This window comes from Suricata suricatta, chromosome 9, assembly GCF_006229205.1.
Source record: "Suricata suricatta isolate VVHF042 chromosome 9, meerkat_22Aug2017_6uvM2_HiC, whole genome shotgun sequence".
Taxonomy (NCBI): Eukaryota; Metazoa; Chordata; class Mammalia; order Carnivora; family Herpestidae; genus Suricata; species Suricata suricatta.
Genome location: NC_043708.1, coordinates 105,654,256 through 105,671,310, shown reverse-complemented (window position 1 = coordinate 105,671,310; position 17,055 = coordinate 105,654,256). Strand labels below are relative to the sequence as shown.

The window sequence follows — 17,055 nt, the reverse complement described above, 5'->3', positions numbered from 1 at the left end:
CAAAGAACCAGACAATTGGTGGGCTGTGCTTTGGTGGGGGACATGTGTGGGGAGGGGAGGCTGTGGGAGCACAGAGGAGAGAGGAGGACCGGAGATGCTGAAATCAAGAAGGCCTTCCCAGAGGAGGTGCTGAAGACCCAAAGGCTTGCTAGCACACAGCCAGGGACAGCCTGGGGGAGGCTGAAGACACAGAATGACAGGTACCTGCAAAGGCCCGGGTATATTTGGGAAAGACAAGTAAGCAGAGAGAGAGAGAGAGAGAGAGAGAGAGAGAGACAAGGCCTCCGAGGAAGGCCTGGTTTAGGAAGCCGCTGGCCTTGTGAAGGCAGCTGGACTCTGTCCCGCGGCCAGGGGAGTCAGGGATGGTTTAACACCAGAGAGTGGGCTGCGGCGGGCCCCAGATGCCCCAGGCAGCCACTGCAGAGCCAGAACGGAGTCATTCTCAGGGAGCCCAGGAGCCCAAGGGAGGCCAGGGAGGGGCCCCCAGCCCCGGGAGCATGCTTCCTGTTCCCCCAGGCCCCCATCACGTCCCAGGGCCCCACAGCTAAGGAAGGAGGACATGGGCAGAAACCTATGAACCGCTGGAAATGTAAAAAAAAAAAAAAAAAGGGGCAAAAATATAAGAAACAGACAAAAAATACAAACTACAAGACAGCAACTAGGCATATCGTGGGGAAAGACTTAGTTTTGAATGAGTAGAAAAAACACATTTCTGGCTCAGGCAGAAAACCAAAAGAGGGTGCTCACACCCTCTTAGGCAGTTAGCAGGAGAGTGGGGGCCCGGGCTCTGCTCCCCGCCTGGAGCCGAGCTCTCCTGGAAGGTGGGGAGCGGCAGGCTCCACCACACAGGCTGGGCAGTGTCTCCCATCTCCTGGCCCCAAGCAGGCCTCCTTCTGCAAGCCTGGAGCTGCTCCCCAGAGGCCCTGCCACAGAGCGGGCCCTGGTGGAAACCCAGCCCAAAGGGAGCAGCCCGGGGAGGGACAGAGGCACGGACGACCTTGAGGTGGTGTCTGGGCCACAAGAGGAGAGAGGGAATGTGCTGGCCTGAGGCCCCTGCTGTGACACCCCTGCCTATGACACCTGCAGTGGGAAAGGAAATGCATTCGGGGTTATTAGGTCTGCCCAGGACACTCAGGCTTCGGGAGCCACCACTGAAACTCTGTCCCAGGGGAAAGGCCAGTGGCCTGGGAGTCTCCTCACTTGGGGGCTTCATCTCAGCCTTGCTGCGTGTGCTGGCTTGTGGCCTGGGACGGGCCCCTGCCTCTCTGGGCCTCAGTGGAGGCCTTCTGGGGGGCCCCAGGTAATAGACACGTGCTACCCTTGCCACCCGGGGCTTCTGTCTCTACAGCCAGCCCTGTGATCCTTCTTGGCGATCAGCATGGGGACATCTGGATGTCTGCCTGGGACCACGTGACCCTCTAGGGTAACGACTGCTGTCTGCTAAGCCCCTGAGGCTCGGGGTACCTCGCAGCATCCAGAGAGGATTCCCGAGGCCTCTGGTAAGTGGAGGCCATGCATGTCTTCATGTCTGCCCTTCCCTCTCCAGGCCCAGAGTGCCTGCACCCCCCCCCCCTCCCCGAGGTACTCCAGTAGCCTTCCAATCCGGCTCCATGGTGCCCGGCCCTTCTGGAACCCCAGGGTGAGGCCGGCATTCCATCACCATCACTTTCATCTGGAGCTCCTCCAGAACCTTCCATGGTCGTGACCGTTTGTAGAAATTTGGGCAGCTGGATAGCCAAGTTCCTTTTCTGATTTGGGGGGTGGCTCTCCCACTGATACTGCGCTGTCGGGATGCAGCATCTCACCTTCTGTTGTGGGAGGTGGCGTAGGGCTCCTCCTACCCAGGGTCCTCTGCTGGCCAAGGAGAGGTGGGTGATCCGGTGTGGCCGGTCAGACCTCCCACCCGGGATGGCCGACAGCTGACTCCACTTCCTGCTCGGGGCCCTCAAGGGCCAACTTGGGGCTTCCCAGCACTCCAGGCCTGGCTCTTCATGGCCCCCAGCCCCTTGAATCTGAGAAGGGCCCCAGTCCCTGTCTGCTTTAAGAGGCCAGCATGACCTCGGCTGCTAGCCAGGTGGGAATCCTGACTGCGTCATGTGCCTTGTCCCTGTCCCATCACATCCAGGTCTCTGATCATCTAGCCCCAACCTCATGAGAAGGGACAGTTTTTTTTTTTTTTTTTTAATTTTTTAAATGTTTATTTTTGAGAAAGAGAGATAGAGACAGAGTGTGAGTGGAAGAGAGGCAGAGAGAGAGGGAGACACAGAATCCGAAGCTCAACCCAGGAACCGTGAGATCATGACCTGAGCTGAAGTCAGTGCTTAACCGACTGAGCCACCCAGGTGCCCTGATTCCTGATTTAGGCTCAGGTCGTGATTTCAGGGTTCGTGAATTTGAGCCCCCCGCCATGGGGGGGCTCAGAGCCTGAAGCCTGTTTCAGATTGTGTCTCCCTCTCTCTCTGCCTCTCCCCCACTCACACTCTGTCTCTCTCTCTCTCTCTCAAAAATAAACATTTAAAAAATTTAAAAAAAAGAGATGCTTAACCCACTGAGCCCCCAGGTGCCCCTGAAAACCCCCTTTAAATGGAAGGGGAGCAGCTCACTTCTTAGATGCCCAGCCCCATCCCAAGCCTTTTTTACGGGGCATCTGCTGAGGTCGGGTGATCCTCTGGGACCAGGTGACGCGGGCAGGCGCGGACCGCATGCACCCCGAGCCCCTGGAGCCGGCATCCAGCTCTGGCTCCGCTCGCACTGCTGCGTGACTGAGGAAGTTCCTTCCTCCCAGCGCTTCCGTGCGCTCAGGAGACCCTGCACGGCACCCCCTCGACCCAGCCCTGGCCCCAATGAAGCACGCAGCAAATCTCAGTTACCATTATCATCTGCAGAGTAAGGGTCCACGTCCCCACCCCGCCCCTGTGCTCAGCACCCAGGAGTGCAGCCCCTCCACAGCCCACCCTTGGACTTCCCACTGTGTTCAGTGCCTCACGGCTGCATCTCCTCGTCCGATGGTAAGCCTTCCATGGCGGGGCAGGTGCCGAACCCATCCTGGCGAGCCCAGACCCAGCAGGCCCCTGCGCACGAGCTCAGAGCTCAGGCATGTCCGCGGCACGGACCTCTGACAGTCCATGGTTATAAACTGGGCCTCCACCCATTTGCTCATCAGACACAGATGAGGACCCTCCCTGGACTTGGCACTGGCCACTTAGAAATGAAATCCCCTTTGAATGTGAGCTCCATGACATTTGGTCTGTTTTGGTCACTGTTGGATCCCCAACACTTAGCACAGTGCTGGGGACAGGACAGACTAGACCCTCCATAAACGTTTATGGGATGGATGTGTGAGTGAGAAGCAGGTAACATTTTCTGGAAGGTCCTACCCTCCCTTACCCACCCATGGGGCCAGGGCAGGGACTGGCTCCTTTGGTCAAGCAGCCAGGGCCGCCAGAGGGGGTGGGGAGGGGAACACAGACCCCGGGAGGTGAGCCACCTGGACTCAAGTTGGACCCATTATCTTTCCAGTGACCTGGAGCTGCTCTGATTCTCAACGAATATGAGCTTGGCCCTCGCTGCCCACCTGCCGATTCCTGGGACACCATCCGTGGTTGCCCCCTGGCCCCAGGGCCATCTTCTGGGGGCTCTGGGTGAGAGAGGGAAGAGAGGGCTCCCATCGGTACAAACTGGGGCTCCCTTGTCTGCCAGAGTGGACCCCCTGTGCTGCGGAGCCCTAGGCCACAGAGTGGGTGGGACGGGGCTCTATGAGTGAGCAGCCAGCAACATGGGCGCTAAGCAACTCCCCTGGGGTATCATGTACATGTTTAAAGCTGGAAGCCGTCAGCCTCCCACATTCCTGTCTCCTGCCCTAATTCCTCTTACTGGCTGTATCTTCCATTATACAACTTATTCTATCGTCTGTCTCCCCCACTGGAATGTAGGCCCCAAGAAGGCCAAGATGTTTGTCTGTTTTGTTCCCTGATGCGTCCCTTAGCGCTTCTAACAGTGCCTGGCACATAGTAGTTGCTCAGCGAAAATCAGTCGACTGAGTGAATTCTCTCTTCCAGGAGATGCAATAATAACTCACACGTTTACTGAGGACCTACTGCTGGTGTTTTTCTAAGTACTTTAGGTTCCTGTCAGCTTATTATCTCCATCTTATAAATGACTTGCCGAAGGTCACTTGGGGAGAGGCAGAATTCAAAGCTGTCTTGCAGGGGCGGGGGTGTATCTATGTATCTGGTTGTATGGTTTGCAGACACGTTTATAAACATCATACTGGAATCCTCACTTCTCTCCTAGGGGAGGTACTAGTTCCCTAATTTTAGAGATGAGCGAACTGAGGCTCAGAAAGGTTAATTGACTTGCACAAGGTCACATGGCAAAAGAGTAGCAGCACTGAAAGTAGCATCTAGGAGGACTTCACCCTCTCCCCCAAGCCTCGGTTCTTTTCAGACACCAAGGCATCTCCTAGAAAATGCTGTTCCTGCCCTCAGAAACTTAACACGTTCCCTGGGAAAATAAGCTCGAGGAGGGGACAGATTTGCAGGCCCAAGCAGAGGCTGAACTGACTGAGGAAGGAGAAAGAACATGAGCTTGTTTCCCCCTGGCTCCTGTGAAATCCTTATAAAGGAATGACAGCGAAGCAGAAGGCAGACACTGGAAGGGGAAACTAGAGCACACGGAAGGGGGGCAGGGTACAAACACTCCAATTCATGCTGGATCAGAAGTATTTTCGCCATCATGGCTGCCTTCTTCAGATTACCTTCTGCTCTATTTCCCAATTAAAGTATGGCTCATAGAGCTGAGAACAATACTGTACTTCCAGCCCATGGTCTGACCAGCACAAAAGGGAGGGGGAAGATTTCCTCCTTTCTTGACTCTAAGATCTTGCTGGTTTATAAAAGGATCACATACTCCTCAGCCGACTCATACCTGAAACTCCACCATTAGGGATTAATTCCTTTGGTGCTACACCTTGCTGTTTTTTTACATACCGATACTCCTGAGAAGTGCCTACTGGTGGGAGGTGTTGTGGATCACTGACAACTCATTCAGAGTACGCTTTGGGGGACTTTCCCCGAGGCACATCTGAGGGGAAAGAGCCAAGGGTACTGGCTAAAAGGGTGGAGAGGGGGAGATGAGAACAGATGTGGTTGCTGGGGTCAGTGCAAACTCTTAACCTCAGACTTTGGCTGATGAGGTCACACTGGCCATCACTGAGTATCATGCTGCGTCCCACAGGAGCACTCCTACCCATGAGCCTCTCCAGCGGTCAGAGCCCCTGCCCCTCCACCCTACCGTCAGTGTGAAACCCAGAGAAGGGAGGGCACTTTCCCAAGTTGCCCAGGGAGTAAGGGAACCAGGGCTATGTCCAGGGGCACACCCAGGTATGCAGACACTCGGGTCAGTGCCCAGTCCCCACCCACCCTGTCAGTTCTGGAGGCTCTGCTCACAGGAAGGGAGCAGAGAGGTCACCGGAGGCTGGTTCATGGGCTTCATTCCTATGTTGCCGACACTGGTGGGGCACATCTGTGCCTTTCGGCACATCTGAGCAGGGCATGCTCCCCACCCCCTCTCCCGAAGCTCCAGCAGGGAGCTCTCAGGTCCCAAAGGGTTGCTTCTCATCTGGAAAGCCTTGCCTGGCCGGAGGACAGTGTAGCGGCCAAGCAGGGGAAGCTGTGCTACTGCCATTCCACCAGCAGAGGGCGGTGGCTGCGCTGCTCTCAGCCTTAGCCAGAACTCTAGATCTGGACTGCGCAGGAGGAAATTTAGCAGACCAACTCTCCCAAAGGCTGGGGTTCCTAAGACACGCTCCAGCCTTGACCTAAATGCTCACGGTCATAGTAGCTCACTATTATGCTCAATTCACTAGGACATTTTTTATATTGACATGAAAATCCACCTCCTTGTACGTTTTGCCATAAATGCCCTAACTCTGCTTTCTGGAGCCACACAGAAAAAGTCAACCACTTTTTTGTCAGCTCTTGGGAGTTGGAGTCTCTTTCCTAGTTGGCCGTCCATAGTGCTGTGTGAGGTTGAGCAAGACACTTTCCTTCTCTGGGTCTTTATTTCTTACCTATAAGAAATGGAATGGACCCTGATAAATCCTAAGGCTTTTTCCAATCCTGACATTCTCGGTGACATCCCTTTCATAGTTACTGCTGAAAGGCAGAAGGGGGGATCCTGCACCCCCCCATGTCTTGGCCTCCCACTCCCAGTGGCTCCTGACACTCCTTCACCACCCTCCAAGCCACAGCCTGGTTTTAGTCCCTTTCCCTTGAGGTTTGGGTTCCTCTCGCTGCTGTGGATTCCCATCTATGTCCACCTGAGCCCATTGTCATCCCAGGCCACCCTGACACCTTCCTCTAACCCATCTGACCTGGGCCGTAGGTCACTGAGCTCACATTCTACCTCTGGGCCCAGAATGACACACTCAGTGGGGAGTGGGGAGGATGGGCTTATGGGAGGTAGGTCCCCACCTCAGACCTGGAGGGCCCGGTTTCCTGCCTTGACTGATCTTACTCTCTTTCCACCTCCCTCCAGGCCACTTTGTCCTGGACCAACATTCTTCCTGGTTCTAGTGGTGCAGTTTCCTCTCACTTCCAGGGCTGAGCCACCGTATCATTTGTGGTTTCTCCTGAGTCAGGTGGTCACACGTACTCAGAGAAGACAACTTGAAGATATTCAACAAGTTCACACGCACGCACGTGCACACACATGCACACACATACGAACTCCATATTATCAAGTTGTTCTGTTATCCCCGGGGAAAATCCTATCCTTTGGGGTGTATGTCTCCTCCAAGCTGCACTCAGGGAGTAAGTGGGGTGGAGAGCTTTCATCTCATGGGTCCCCCATCACGCTTTCCTGAGCTTCTGAAAACGTCACGCATGGTCAGAATTCTGGGAGCTGATGCATTTCCTATGCCCTGTGCCCGTCCCCCCTCAGAACACTACCTGCTCCTGTAAAGCACTTTAACCCTGGGATGTGATGGGAGGCAGCCTCCAAGTGGTGCCCTGCACTCTCTACCTCCTGGTAGACACGCCTCCCGGGGTCCCCTCCCATGTTGTACCAGGGTTGGTCTGTGATGCTAATGGGTTGTGGTGAGAGCTATAAAAGCCTGTGGTTTCTGCCTCGGGTCCTTCCTCTCTTGGATCTCCGCTCAGGGGAAGCCAGCTGCCATGAGTGAGGACATTTAGCCCCTGCAAAGACCCAGGTGGCAAGGAATTAGGGCCTCCTGCCAACAGCTCTGTGGGTGAGGCTGGAGCTTCTGTGCCCCCGGTCGAGCCTTTGGATGAGTGCAGCCCAGCTCAAAAACACACTGCAACCTCACGAGAGACCCTGGGCCAGATCTACCCAGCTACGTCTGGTGCTAATGTGTTACGCAACACTAGAAAACGAATACGAAACTAACAGTTCGAACTGTTTCTGCTTCTCTTCTGGGTCCCTATCCAGTTCCCGACAGAGTTAGTTATCTGTAACAAAAACAGCCTTCTTCTTAGCAGGACACTGTCAGGGATTTCTTTATTGAGCCCTCAAACCACCCTGGAATGAGCTCTCCAGTAAGTTCATATTTATTTCTGGCCCAGGGGAATCAAATCATAGGGAGCTAAGAGACAGACTTGGTCACTGCTTCAAAGATTACGGGGCCACTCAGTGATACACCAAGAGTCAGGGGCAATCAAGGGACTGAGTTTCTTGCTAGCTCTCCTGGGTCTGGTTCACTCCTGCATTTATGCAAAGCGCTGCCATTTCTTTCGGAGAACACCTCCCACCTACTTGGTGAGAAAAATCTACCACGTTCTTCACAGCCACCCCCATTCTGCGCTGGCCAGAGAGAGGCCCCGTCACCATTCTCATTAGGGGGCCTGCCTGTTTGCAGATAGACAAACATGCCAGCAAATAAGCCATGGTCCAAATGTGACGGAGATGCTTTGCTTCTCAAGGTCAACTCCTGTCTCAGGTTTTCTAAGGGATGCGTACTTATGTGTATTTCTTTGTTTAGCTCAAGTAAGAGGTAACCTTGATTTTGAATGGCTTCCACTGCATTGAGGTAAAAACTCAGACTCCTTAGTACGATCTCCAGGTTCTGAATAATCTAGCCCCTGCCTATCTGCCCATTCTTCCTGCATGTCTGCTCTCCTGCTCACCCATGATGCCTCCCCTACATTGGCCTTATTTGCTGTGTTGAGCCTTAGCACACACTGTTCCCTCTTGCAAAGACACTCTTCCATGTGGACTTTACATAACTTGCCTCTCATCCAAGTTTTCAGAGAGGTCTTTCTTGACCATCTTATCTACTATGCCCCTCCCAGGTCTCTATCACATCACTGAGTTGGGCTTTTGTCAAGCCCAGTTCCCGACATGGCTGGTTATTATATTTATAATAAAACAATCTTTTCATTTGCAGGACTATGTGTGAAATAATCTTAGGACTGGTTTGCTCCCTTGTTTATTGTTTGCCTCCTTGACTGGCCCACACAGCTCCTGAGAACAGAAACCTTATCTGTAGACCTGTCTATACTGTTTGCATGCTCCAGAAGCTTCTCTGCTCTCCTGCAACTCCCTTCCCTGCTCATCCTCCCCGCTCCCCCCACCTCTGTGTCCTGCAGATTGCCAAGTCGGGGTAATCAGGGGGGCAGATGACCCCTGTCATGTTGCTGTTTGAGGCTTGTTGACCTCTTGTCCTCCATCATCCTGGTTTTCTCTGCCTCTATCACTTTCCAGCTGTGTGACTTCGAGTAAGTTACCCAACTATCCTGTGCCTCGGTTTCCCCATCTGTAACACAGGGCAGCCCTCATTTCATGGGGTGGCTGTGAGCACTCCAGTCAGACCAGGAACGGTCCCTGGCCCATTGTATGTCCCCAGCAAGTATGAGCAACTGCTGTTCCTCCCATCCGCAGGGAGGATTTATGACCTCTAGTTGATAAATAAGAAAACTGAGGCTTTAGGGTCTCATAGTTTAGCTCGGAAGTAGCTGAATCAGGATCCTAAGCTCCAAAGCCCCCGACTTCATGGCTACATATTCCAGTTCTTCTTCCAGAAAAGGAGCGAACTGGTCTGACTTCGCTCCCCCTTCCCAGCAACGGCCTCCTAACACACACAGAACTAGCTTTTCCTGCATTCCTCCAGAGTGAGGCTGTGCCCACAGCACCGCAGTCTCTAGTGCGCACTCCCATCTCATGGATGGGGCAAACTGAGGCCAAGGAGCGGCATGGGGCTGAGCAGAGAAGCCCAGGGCTTGTGATGCTAAGTTCACAGGATACTCTGCTCACAGACACCCAACCGGGCTGCTCCTTTACAGGAGAGAATGGCTGTAGGTGGCTGAGCAGGGATCTGTCACAGCCTCAGTCTTGTTCACAGGGCCTCACCCATCACACCTCCTATCTGGGGCCTTAAATTCAAAGCTTGTCCCACAGGCTTTGGGCTTTGGCCAATGCTTGTCACCACCTTGCATCTCAAATGGTTTCTTGGTCCTGAAAAGTCCCGGTCCAGTGTCCTGGCGGAATCCTGGGCATTGGAACAGAAGGATGCGTGGGCACTGCCCCTGGCCTCAAGGAGCCCAGTGCGTGGGCAGAAACAAGGGTGAAAACAGAACGAGGCCAGCCCTGTGGGAGGGACGGGGTGAGCAGAATTGGGTGGCACACTGAAGGGAGAAGCACGGTGGCCTTGGGAACGTCCCCTAGGCAGTGCCCCGAAGCCGTGTGGGCAGGATTGCAAGCAGGGAAAAGGGCACAAGGGTGGGAAAGACCAGCTCCGGGGTGGGATTGGGGGGTGCATGTGGGGAGTAGGAGCGACTCTGTGGAGCCAGGGTGGGTCTGAGCTTAACCAGGAAGGAGGGGAGACCCTGGGAACTTTCAGAGTAAGAGGGGGCCCATGCACATGAGGGAGAGTCAGAAGAGGCGAGGCTGGGGACAGGGATGCCCAGTGCTGTCTGCCACAGGCCTTCCTCTGACAGGTGCAGCCTGGCCTTCCCACCGCCCCGAGGGGGAGCGAGAACCATAACTCGGCCAAGGTCACACAGCTAATTCTTGGCAGTGCCGAGATTTGAACCCAAGTCTATCTGACTGCACAGCTGTGTATATGTGTGTGTGTGTGTGTGTGTGTGTGTGTATAATAGTTACATATAATATAAAATTAATTTATTGCTTTTCACTGAAAGAGGTGGCTGCAATCATATAAATGAAAATGACAATGCAGAGGCCTCCTGTCCACCACAGGGGTGAGAGAGAGGCACCAAGTTCCCTTGGCCCCTCCCTTCCTCGACCCCCGACCCCGAGCCCCCACACCCCCGCCTTGCTGCCACTCCAGCCGTCCAGGAAAAGCTCACTCAGAGAAGGAGGGAAATACTTCTCGGACCACTTCCCTTTCTTTGTCTAGGGCTCTGCTAGGAGGGGTCTGCTGGTCAGGGGCAGAAGACAGAGAAAGGAAGGACGAAAGGAAATCCCACCCCCTACCCCCACAGCTGTCAGGAAGGAGGTGTTTCCTGGAAATGCTGTCCGTGCTCCCTGGGGCCTGTGGAAGCTCAGAACATGAGCAGAGCGTCACCTCCCCCACCTCGTGTCCTGAAATCTGGGCTCCCCTCGACTTCGGACGCCCACGTGACACCTTGGGCAGGGCACTCAGTGGCCTGGCGCCTCATTCTTAGTATCTGTACATCTCAGCATCATCTGATGGCACGGCACGTGCCGGGTCCTCTGCCAACCAGGCAATACGTCTCCAAGGAATTCTCTGTCCGAAGCCCCTTCTCCGCCTCAAACAAATAGGGCACCAGCACTGGTAAATACGGTAGGGTTTGGGCGGCGTTCACTGCAAAACGACTTAAGTGTTAAGGTTTGTTGGTAAAGCTTTATAATAAAATGTGGGTGGGAAAATGCTATCTCCCTCAATTCAAAGTATTTACTTAATTATTTATTTAATTGTGGAGAGAGAGAGAGAGAGAGAGAGAGAGAGGGAAAGACAGAGAGAGAGAGGGAGAGGGAGAGAGAGAGAGAGAACGAGAACACAGGGGAGGAGCGGAGAGAGGGCGGCAGAGGATCCGAAGTGAGCTCTGCCCTGACAGCAGAGAGCAAGATGTGGGGCTCAGAATCCCAGACCATGAGATCGTGACCTGAGTGGGCCAAAGTGGGATGCTTAACTGACTGAGTCACCCAGGCGCCCATCTCAACTCAAAGTATTTAATGGGCAAACGTGTGATAGAGGGTCTTCAAAGTTGGGAACAAGGCATCACTATTACTTAACACTTCCCGCGAGGTGCTAGCCAATGCAATTAGAGAAGAAAAGTTACCAGGAAGTTTTAAGTAAAGAGGTGAAACTATTACTACTTGCAAATGATAAGATAGTATCATAGGATGCCTAAGAGAAAACCCTGAAAAACTACTATGAACAATGAGCAGATTTAGTAACATGGTGAGATAAAACATACAGCAACCAACGGCTTTCTACTTGCAGTCACCAGTTTGCACCATAGAATGGGAAAGGGCCCTATTACAATACCAACAGCAAAGCAGTAAATACAGATAATAAGAAATGCATAGATCTGTCTGAAGAAAAAATTTAACTTACTACAAAAGGACCCAAAAGACTAGAACAAGCAAACTACAATGACAGACTCAACATCATAAGGTTGTCTACTCTCTTTAATTTATCCTATGCATTTAACATAATCCTAATAAAAATGACAGGGTTTCTTTTTGTATCCACACAAGCAGATTTTAACATTAAGCACTAAAATAATGAGGCAAGAAGAGGCAGATAATGTTCGAGAAAAGACACTGATGAGTGATGGCCAGCCTTACCGATATTAAACACATTATAAAGCCTTAGTAACACAGCATTGTGGTATGGGCACATGAACACAGAGATCAGTGGAAAAGACTGGACAGTCCATCAATAAACCCCAAAACATACAGAAATGTAGAATGTAGCAAAGACTCAAATCACATGATCTGAAATATGGATGTCTCACTAAGTGGTATAAGACATCCAGATGGCCATATGGTAAAAAGAAATTAAGATGAATCTATGCCTCATACTTTACAAATGAGGCAAGTTTATTATTTTTAAAGTTTCTTTATTTTGAGAGGGAGAGAGCATGAGAAGGGGAGGGGCAGAGAGAGAGAGACAGAGAGAGAGAATCCCAAGCAGGCTCCACACTGTTAGTGTAGAGCCCAACACGGGGTTCAATCCCATGAACCATGAGATCACGACCTAAGCCGAAATCAAGAGTCAGACACATAACTGACTGAGCCACCCCAGTGTCTATACATCAAAGTAAATGTAAATGTATCAAAGACTTAAATATGAAGATGAAATTATTAAAGTACTGGGCGGCATTGCGGAAAACTGCTGTAAAACCTTAGAGAAGGGAAGGCTTTCCCAACCACGGCCCGACATCCAGAAGCCATAAAAGAAGAGATTGGCAAATTAGACTTCTTGAGGTTTAAAAGAAGAAATCTGCATTGCAGAAACACCGTTTGAAAGGTATGGTTGCAACCCTTCTCCCCAAAAAGGGCCAATTTCCCTAATATATAAATAACTTAATCAATAAAAGAATCAATGACCTTTCAGAAAAACGGATGAAGGAAATGGATAGACAATTCCCACAAAAAGCAAATGCAGATAGATTTTAAACATATAAAGATAGTTCAACTTTATTCTTAATAGAAATGTTACTTGAAACCACTCTGAGGAAGTACCCACACATCACCTTAGCAAAAACTTTAAAAGGACGCCAACACTCCAAGGAAAAAGGCACACTCACACTTTGCTGGTGAGAACGTAAATTGTTACAACCTCAACGGAAGACAATTGTGCCAATATCCATCAAATTTTCGAAAGGACATACCCTTTCCCCCTAATATGACATTTTTAACTAAGGGGTAATTATATGCAATAAAATGCAGAGATCTTCTCTATATAGCTCACTGAATTTTTATGTATGTATACACTCATGTAACTACCACTACAATCAAGATCTAGAACATTTCCATCATCCTAAAAGTCTTCTCATGCCAACCCAAAATGCAACCACTATTCCCACTTCTGTCAGCATAAATCATTTTCACTTAATCCCGAACTTCCAATAAGTAGAATCCTATGGTGTATATTATTCTGTGTGCGGCTTTTTCTGCTCAATGTATTTTTTTTAATTTCTTAAATGTTTTTATTTATTTTTGAGAGAGAGAAAGAGAGAGAGAGAGTACAGGCAGGGGAGGGTCAGAGAGAGAGGGAGACACAGAATCTGAAGCAGTTCCAGGCTCTGAGCTGTCAGCACAGACCCCGATGTGGGGCTCGAATGCACAAACGGTGAGATCATGACCTGAACCGAAGCCGTGCTCAACCAACTGAGCCACCTAGAAGCCCATGTTTTTTATTTATTTAAATGTTTATTTATTTATTAGAGAGAGCACAGCAGAGGGGTAGAGAGAGACAGAGAATTCAAAGCAGGTGCCACACTGTCAGCGCAGACCCGATGCGGGGCTTGAACCCACAAACCATGAGATCATGACCTCAGCCAAAGTCCAACGCTTCACCAACTGAGCCACCCAGGTGCCCCTGCCTTTTCACTTTCTTAATGGTATCTTTGGATGAGCAAAAGGTTTTCATTTTGATAAAGTCCAATTTGTCAGTTGTTTTTTTATAAATTATTGCTTTCTGTGCCATTAAACCACTTCTGCTCACTACACTGCTGGGACGAAATTCTCGGGCACATGCGGGCGTGTATTTCCTGGGAGAAATCACACACCTCTCGAGCCATCAACTCAGTCTCTGGGCATTTACTCTGGAAAGACCCTGGAGGGTGTGTTACACTAGTTGCCTCCTGGTCAAAGAGGGGAAGCTGGGCGTGGAGACAGACTTGGCACTCTACATCCTTCGATTGCTTTTGAAGTTTTTTTAAAAATATAATTTATTGTCAGATATGCTTCCAGACGACACCCAGTGCTCATCTTAACAAGTGCCCTCCTCCATGCGCTTTTGAAGTTTATACTCTGAATGTTTTACTACCCGAAAATAAATACTTACTTATTCTAAATGGGACGGACTTTCTGTCTGCAGGTAGTAAGGGCGGTTGGGTCTGGGGGCACAGGGGTGGGGTGGGGGAGGGAAGAGCTGGAGCAAAGGCGAGAAGGAGCAAGAGGAGGCCGCGAGTCCTGGGGGGCCGGGAGAGCGTCTTCCAGACCTCTGCCCAGAGCCTCATCCTGGCCTCAGAGCTGCCTTCCAGCCAGCGGCTGCTCTCACCGGTTCAGGGGCAAGCGCTCTGGGGATGGCCTAGTCCTGAGCCCACAGTGTTATCTGTCAGCACTGTTGGGTGGGTGGGGGGTATTTCATCTATCCTGTATCATTTAAATCTCGTTTATATACCAAGGAATGATACAAGAAATACTGTCTGTTGGACAAAGGAGGAAAGTGAAGCTCAGAGAGGTTAAGTAGCTTTCAGAGGTCACACAGCCATGAAGTAACCTCACTGGCCCCAGGGCTGTGCATCTTCCCCTCTCCAGAACGCCCTGCCACCAGGGTGGGGAAAAGGAGGGCGGAAAGTGTTAAGCACCCAAGAATAAGGGACAGTGTTCTACCCTGGCTCTTTGTCAGGCGGCCCCTACCCCCCCAGCCAGGTTGCTGCCTGGCCTGGGGCCTCATCTGCAAACCCCCCCCCCCGCTGGCGGACTGCAGGCACAGATGGCAGGCGAGCACGAGGCCCCCAGCCAGGCTCACCCAGCTGTCGCTTTGGAGAGCACCACGCAGCTCCTCCTCCTCCTGCCTCAAACAATTGGTTGCTGGCCAGCCAGGCCCCAGCTCTTCCCTCTCACTGGTCCAGGGCTCCTGCAGACCCACACTTCTGAAGCCTTTGTCTCTGGGGGTGGGGGCGGCCAGAGTAGCAGGAGAAGCGCGACACCCCAAACGACAGAGCTGGACAAGATCTTAGGGAACAATGGGTCCAACATCTCATTTTACAGATGGGGAAACTGAGGCCCAGGAACACAAAGGGGCTTGTCCAAGTTCACCCAGGCAGAGAAGTTAGGCTTTCTTGTTGCCGGCACAGCGTAGGGTTCAGGGTGATGGGGGGCTCAGGCAGGTTCCATTTGGACCCCACCCCCCACCAAGCTTTCACTGGAGCCATTCATTCTACTTGTCCAGATTTTATATGACGATCTTCCACCTGTGACTTTATCTCGGGGGGTCTTTATCTGGGTCCACAGACCCTATAGGTGTGTGAGCTTGGATAGGAGAGAAAAGCCACCTGCTTCGGAATGCAATTTGTGATTTTTTTTGTTTATAAATGTGGCAAACCCCAGAAGAAGAGGCAAACCCGTAACTTTTTCGTCAGTAATCGCAGATGCTTTCAGATCACATCACCTCCTGTGACTGCTGTCCCCAAATGGTGTTTACACTCAGCGCTACTTTGAAATTACACTGCTTATTAGGCCCTCCCCCTGACCATGTTATTTAACATGTTAATATAGGAGCGCAGATCCGACTACGTCACAGTTCTGGTATACATTTAGGTAACTATATTTCAATACTCTTGGTCTCTTTTCTAATCCTATGTTGTGTGAATAAAAATGTTACTCTCTGAAGGGGTCCATGGGCTGATCCAGATGGCCCCCCCCTTTACCATTAAGAACCTGTCTTATTTGCATAGAATGTTCCAGAGTTAAGAACCAAAGTTTGAAAACTCTTGTGCCGTATCTGTTACCTCAGAAGACTAAGACGGGGGCTGAAGTCACTTGAGGTCAAGGAGTGAAGTGGAGGGAAGGGGGCTGGCGCCCTGGGTGGGGAGGGCAGGCACCCGGCTGTACCGGGCACCCTCGGAGGCTCAAAGGGACATCTCACTGGACCCTCGGATGAGATAACTTCCCCAAAGCCCATGGCCAGTAGATGGTGGAATCGGGCTTGGAACCCAGGCCCAGCGGCCTCAGAGCCTTCGTGCCTCATCACTGGGCATTCTGCCTCCCCATCCAGGTACACAGAAGCTTCTAGCAGAAAGTCCCCAAGGGTGCTTCTCTTGGGGGGGGGGGCGGGGAGCAGTGAGGAACTGAGATTCTGAAGGATTTGCTGCCCCCAGCTGATTGTCTGACAAGGCGTGGGGCACCAATGAGCTGTGCAGCCTTGACCAAGTCCCTTGCCCTCTCTTGGCCTCTGTGTCTCCATCTATAAAATGCAGGGTTCTAAGCACGGCCATCCCTACCTGCCTCCTCCCACGTTCACCTGACATATGACCCACTTGGAAACTTAGGCATAAGTTGCTTAGCAACTAAAATCAAGGTCTTGGCTGAGTGGAATGGAAAGCGGGGAGGCCAGGCGAGCTCCACGGGATGCGGACTTCACAAAGCCACCTCTCCTTTTACGAGGCTGAGTGCTGTGACCTTTCGCTGCCCTGTAAGGTGACCTGGTCCTTTAAGAGCCTTGGGATGGAGGTGGGGGCAGGGACTTCAGGAAGTCCATCCTAAAATGGAAACTTCCCTTAAGACTAAAAATCAGGCTTGAAGTTTCTCAGGCAGGGCGAACACACGCTCATTGTTCTGGAAGCTTCCATGAGAAGGGCCAGTTAGTAGGGGTCTTGGCCAAGGCCTCGGGGCCCCACGGCCCCCAGGGAGATGCCCTGTTTCGAGGCAGGCTTTCATCCCAGTCCCTACCACGCTCCTCCTCTACCCTCTATCACTTTTGCTCCGCGAAGTGTCTGGAGTCCGTGGACACAGGAGGAGGGAGGTCCAGACACTGAGGCCTTGTGGCCTCAGACCTCACAGAACGGGCCAGTGTGTCCCAAGGGCTTGGGGATGGCCCTTCCGGTGAACGGATCTCAAGGGCTGAAACTGCACCACCAGCCACACATGCCTTCGGATCTCAAGGATGTGGTCTCCTTAACGCTCACCCTAGCCTGACCCAAATGCGAATCCCTTCGGCGGAGAGATGCCACTGTCACCACAACCCCGCAGGAGGTCTGATGTGGGACTCTGGCCAGGGGCCGAGGGCAAGGGCCCCACGGGCATCTGGGCACAGCCCGCAGCCCCAGGAAGACCCTTCTCTTTGGGGCCAGGATTTCTCATGGGAACAACGAG

General features: G+C 52.0%; 1 protein-coding gene and 1 long non-coding RNA gene across 2 annotated transcripts in view; one reads left to right on the top strand and one right to left on the bottom strand.

Annotated features, from left to right (window-relative positions):
• Positions 1 to 17,055, bottom strand: part of CORO2B (coronin 2B) — a 62,191-nt gene that overhangs the window by 33,447 nt on the left and 11,689 nt on the right. The gene's annotated exons all lie outside the window — the stretch shown is intronic.
• On the top strand, positions 89 to 4,090 carry LOC115302059. Its single transcript, XR_003913407.1, has 3 exons — positions 89 to 200; positions 1,349 to 1,499; positions 3,520 to 4,090. It is a non-coding gene; the product is annotated as an uncharacterized LOC115302059 (long non-coding RNA).